Raw genomic sequence first — 6,259 nt, 5'->3', positions numbered from 1 at the left:
TTTTTTTTTTTTTTTTTTTTTTTAAAGTCATAATTAATACATGAAGTTTTATTGCCTGACCACTGTGAGAAAAAATATTAGTTTTAAATTTAAAACAGAAAATAAAAATTCTAAACTGAAAACAATGGATAAAAAAATGTCAATAACCTGCGCCTCAAAACTATCGATATCGGAAATTGCATCATGGATGGAGGGTTGGTTGGTTGGTTGGTTTGCTTATTTTTAATGGCGCAAGAGCCCTTGAGGGCTATACTGCGCCAAACGATTTTTTAGTTGAAAATTTACACATAAATATAAAATCAAGATATGATAAAAGCAAAAATGTTTTGTGGAGAAAGGTATAAACATCAGAAGTTTAAAACAACTAATAAAAAACTTGTAAAGATTAAAAACTTTTAAAAACGTATGAAACAATAGGTTGTCAAAGAACCCTGTTACTCAAGAAAACGGACAAAACCACATCTTGACGACATTAAATCAAAAAGGAGAACCCAATCTCTTGGAGAAAGGAGTATATATTGCGATGGGGTGGGTCTCCCAGCAAGTCTTTCAAAGATGGATTAAAATCGTTAAAATATTTAAAACGAATTTGATTAAAATTTGGGCAGTTGCATGGATGGAGGGAAATAGTTATTTTTGTTCTTAGAAACTGTTAATGTAGTCGACGTTCGTTACAACAATCCCTGATATCCGAACAAAATCTGCCACTACAGCTAAAAGTGGGTATAACGTAAATGCACAACATACTGCATGTTTTTTTAATCATTTTTAAAAATACTGAATTAACTTTTACAAGATATGTTTAAATCAAATTATAATGACTTATTCATTTCCAGATTATTACAACCATAATACTCGGGCATGATACTATATGCTTAGTATAAGTCTGGGTAATTGAAAACTCTGCCACCTCCATTTTAAACACCTTTGCAATTTTGCATTTCCGGGGGGGGGGGGGTGACGGTTAAAATATCTGTACACGGCTTGAATTCATGACATGCTTCTAGTGCCACAATTTAAATCATTAATTTGTTCAATATCATATTTGTCAGAGTCAGTAGCTTATTTTTGCCCTTTTGACAGGCTGCTTTCATTTTCATTTTACTATATCTCTTATTTCAAAATTTCTGATTTAGAGGTTTTTTAAATAAATTATATTTAATTGCCTAAAGTGAACAAATTAGCTTTGTACAGAACCTAAAAGAAATACTCATAATTAATACTTATAAGAACTATAATAAGAATTACTTAAAATATATTACATCAATAATATTGTAATTAATACTTAAAGTACTAAAGTAAAATCTACTAAAATTGAAAAACATACTTTTATCCGGCCCGTCTCAGCAAAATTTTACTGGGGAAAAGGTCAATTCTTCCGTGGGAAGTTAAAACGCAGTATCTCCAGAGATGAATCTGAGATATTTGAAGAAACGCATTTTGGATTCCAAAAAGGGAAACGTTGAAATATAACGTTCTTTTCGTGCTTAATTTTCAGTGGAAACCAAATAAGCAATTTCGTACACTAAAGTTAAGGCAGAGGTGCCCAACCCCACCTTTAAGAGCAAAGGCGCACCCTCCCCTAAATATTACGAAGACCCTCCTCCCCAAAATGAGAAAAATACCCCTCGAAACACACACCCCCCCCCCTAAAAATTTCAATGGCACAGTCTGCCCTACGACCCCAATAGCACTTGAAAGTATGCATCTAGGATCAACGGTTGCGAAAGTAGAGCTCTTTTTGCAGGTTAAACAGGGGTACCAACCCCCACAAGATGAACGGCAGCCCCCCCCCCAAAAAAAAGTGAGAAAAATGCCCATCAAAACACCCTCCCCCCGCTAAATATTTCAATGGCGCAGCCTGTGCCATGACACCCCCCCCCCCTCCCACTCCCTTGCTGGGCATCCCTGGGTTAAACGAGAATATGCGGTGTATTATATGTGACTAGCTGCGTTGCTTGGTCCATCTAAAATAACGATTAGGCTAAATGGGCTTTAACTATACCTAAATACTTATCTATATATATATAAATGAATGTTTGTCTGTATGTCATCCATGAACTCACAGATTTTAGGACTCGACCGATGCATCGGCCTGGCCGATGCATCGGCGCCGATGGTTCAACAATTTAGCCATCGGCATCGGCATCGGCGGCCGATGCTAACTTGCAGGAAACATCGGCCCATCGGCCTTAAAAAACATCGAAAAGCCGATGGAATTGGCCGATGTTTTTGGGAAAAAAAAGGACCTTTGTTGTTTTACTTTTTAATACAAAGTAAAGTGAGTTATTGTTTTCACATAAAATTGTTTACTTAAATTTCAGTATGAATTTCTATTTTAGTCACCCCAGAAAGAGGTTTTAATACTGCATTCAGGTACCAAACAAGTTAATTATTGCGTTGTTTCTTGCGGCTGGATGTACGTATGTATCTCTCATAAGTCATAACTCAAAAATGGTAAACTGTAGAAGGCTAAATTTTCGCGTGTGGGGTGTGCGTACGTTCCAGTTGTGCAATTCCCTTTTTGTTTTCAATCGGGTGTTCTAAAAAGCCTATTTACTCATTTTTCTGTGGCTGTTAATTACTTATTTCAAGGCAAAACTAATACAGCGCCTCAGACAGACGATCATTTGGTGATATATTGCCGAATTGGAGACTATGGAAACAAATATGAGATGGCGAAACCGGTTTTGTTTCATTTTGTTAGATTCTCGTTGAACCGACGATAATTTTTAATTTTTCAATATTTGTAATATGAATCACAGTAATGCAGTCTTTTTTGTATCGCTTCGGCGGAGCTACAAGTTTGGGGCCCGTCGAAATACATTTTGGAGCCCTATTTCTCAATCATAGAAAATGTAAAACATTTATCATAAGCATTTTCTAACTCGGGCCCCTACGGTTATGGGGCCTCTTGTGCTATTGCAATATTTTAAATCCGCCACTGCGCGTCAAAACAAACTCGGGTGCAAGTTTTAAAAGAGTTTTTCTGTTCAATGTTTATGATTACTTTGAACTCTTTCTTTACGACTATTTTTTGTATTTCCGAGAACACTTGCGTGCCCCTCCTCCCACTCCCTCAATTTCTGAAATTAAACTGTAGTTGTACTTTTGAGTTGTTTAAAAGTAACACCATTCATAAAATTAGAGTTTTTTTTTTTTTTTTTTCAAGCTTTATTTTTTGTTTAGGAAAAATTTAGAGAATTAATCTAACAAAATTGATTAAAGACGTTTTGAATAGTGACATAATTCGGAAATCAAACTTTTGAATTTTTTCTTCGTAAGTGCTGAAGTTGATTCAGAAACTCTTCCGAGGCGTTAGTGGTAGCGGTTCTGTATTAAAAAAATGAGACCGAAGTTTAATGTTGTGAGTTACCCCAAAATCAAAGGGTGACCCTCCTAACCCATCCTCGTCGTGTCAAGCATTTATTACATATTTAGAGATTATTTATTTTGGTCAAGAAATGTCATTTTGTGTATTTCTTATATTTGTTTCACCTATATTTCGTAATGCGCCATCTTTTTTGCATCATCGATAGCGATCGATTTTTTTTTCTGTTATTGAAAAAAGTTAGTAAGTTAAATAATAGTTACCGCGTAAGTAACTATTTTTATGTATTTATATAAAATCAATGAATAAGTTTTTTTCGTTTTCATCATCCTTATATATTATTTCTGTAGCCTGTTTTTGGTTTCTACGCCAAATTTCCCTCAATTCTTGATCGATTTCTTTGATTTACGGCTAATTTTAAAGCTTATGGTGCTGTCTACTGACGAAAAATAGACCCACGGTCTAAAAATTAATTTTTTCAGCTGAAAAACCTGCTTTAAGGAACCAGAATGAGGTTTTCGGTTAAACTTATAACTTTAACTTGCACTATGACCGACAGAGCTGAATAGCTTGATCGGCAGAGCGTTCTCCTGGTAACCAGGAGAATAAGTGTTCGGGCCCACGTCCGGACAATCTGCATCATAAAATTTGAGAAATAACGCGCATTACATAAACACTTAATAAAATGAATAACAAATATGAGGGAACAGAATAAATGAGAAGGAAACGCTCCATGCTGTTATGAAAACTTGATGCAACGTGGTGCTAAATAACTTCTGCATAATAAAGCTTTTTTTTTTGTTTGTTCGTTTTTAAAGCTTTGGCTTCAGTAAGAAAATTAAAGCATAATGTAAGCGAAAGTGTAAGTAACAGGTTTAAGATTTCAGACTACAATAGAATTGTTTTTTGTTCAGAAAAAAAATAACAAATCGTATATTGAAATATATATTCTTTTAATGAGTTTTTGACTCTTTGCACAAATAAAAAAATTACTACCTCAATTTGAAGGGTAAAATATACATTTTTTCTTCTTTTTGCTAAAAAACAAATAGCTTATCACATTTTTACTACATTCGAAAAGTTACGCTTAAAAAAGAGCATAGTTCAATTTATTTTGTATTTTAACCGTGCTGTTAAATGATGAACACGTGCTGTCATCTAAGTTATAACGGTTTAAGCAGCCTGCGATAACAAATTGTAAAAATTTTCAAAAATAAAAACATTTTTCTTCAATATCTTATCTTATATATTAATCCCCTCTCATTTTAAAACTTATCAGGCTGGCCAATGACGGAAAAAAGACTTACGGTCGAAAATTTAAGTTTTCGAAATCGCCTCTTGCTGTTTCAAAACCTAGATGCTGCCTGTAGTTCTTATGCATTTTTTAAAGCAAAGTTCTAATGCAGTTTTCCATTTTTTACGTCGCTTTCGGCAAAAAAAAAAGCCTTTGTGTGTGTTCATATTTTAATAAAGCTTAACAGCACTGGACTTAGTTGTTCGGTTTAATTGATAAGTTTTTTTCGGTAGAGCGTTCGGCTATAAACTATCTGAACTTCGGGCAAGCTTGGGCTGTCCGACATAATATCAAATTTATATTAGTATTACGCATTACATGTGCTCATAACATACACACCTAATAAAATAAATGCAGTGGGAATGCTACTTGGTGTTTCGACTCCTTTATGCAGGCTACAGTTATCATTCGGATAAGTTGATTGTTAATCGAACTGTGTTCTTTGACTACATCCAGACTACTCAACATAATGTAAGCATAAAAAAGTATTAGATTTATCTAAAGAAATCCTTTTTGTGCAGAAAAACTTTTTTATTGTATGCTAAAATGTAGATGTTTCTAATAGCAGTGTTCGACCTTTTGTACAAATGAAAAAATACTACGCCCGATTAAAACTACGAGTTTCACTCAGTAAACCTTTAATTTTTTATTCGCGCGAATACGATATAAAGCATTAAAAGTATTATCAACTTCATTAGCAAGAAATTATTTTCTACTCCTCTGCTTTCTGCTGAAAAAAAATACATTTTGTCTACGTTCGAAAAATTACACTTAAAAACGGACTTAGTTTAACTGGTTTTGGTTTTGAATTTTAAGTGTTCGATTAAAAGAGAAACATCTGAGGGCATTTAAGCCGTAACGGTTAAAGCAACCTTCTATGTGAAATAGTTCAATATTCAAAGATAAAAACACTTTTTTTCAATCAAATTTATTACTTCTCTAGAATGTTTGTTTCAATCGCTACGTGAGATCTTCGTCATTCTTTAATCAAATTCCATGCTTTGCGAATAATTTTAAATCGTATCATGCTGGATCATGACAAAACACAGATGCATGATCTTATTATTATTATTATTATTTTATTTTTTTTTTTTGGCAAAAAGCTTTTTTGCTGTTTTTTACTACGCATTCCTTCAATGAATAACTTTCGAAAAGGAAGGCGCAATTGCTAGGTTTGTTGGGGTGTCGGGCTGTTAGTCAGAATGGCGCCAATTCGAATACGTGCCAATAAATATCTCTTTAATGTTTCTTTTTTTCCCGTCAGATGCTGACATGTGCAGGACTGTATTTGCCACAACCTGTTTTTTCACATGCACAATTATTGCTTTTTCACGAGTCACCACTCAGCCACACTTTTAATGACATTTATGTTTGCATTGAAAATATGTACGATTAAAAGGGGAGCTATGATCAAATTATCACAACGTTGTATTTAACGAGGTTTTGTTACTGATGTCTTTAAATTACATGCCTTCTCTTCTGCGCTTACTTTTTTTTCGGTTCTTCTTCATAATTTTCTTCCTTCGAAATTCTTAAAGAGCGAAATGCCTTATGAAACGATTTGAAGCACAGTGCGGAGTTCCGCACGGGTCGACTAGTATTTTTAATAATATGTTATAGAAAAGTTTAAAGGA

This window comes from Uloborus diversus, chromosome 3 (assembly GCF_026930045.1).
Source record: "Uloborus diversus isolate 005 chromosome 3, Udiv.v.3.1, whole genome shotgun sequence".
Taxonomy (NCBI): Eukaryota; Metazoa; Arthropoda; class Arachnida; order Araneae; family Uloboridae; genus Uloborus; species Uloborus diversus.
The sequence above is the reverse complement of the archived record's forward strand: the minus strand, read 5'-3'. Positions refer to the sequence as shown.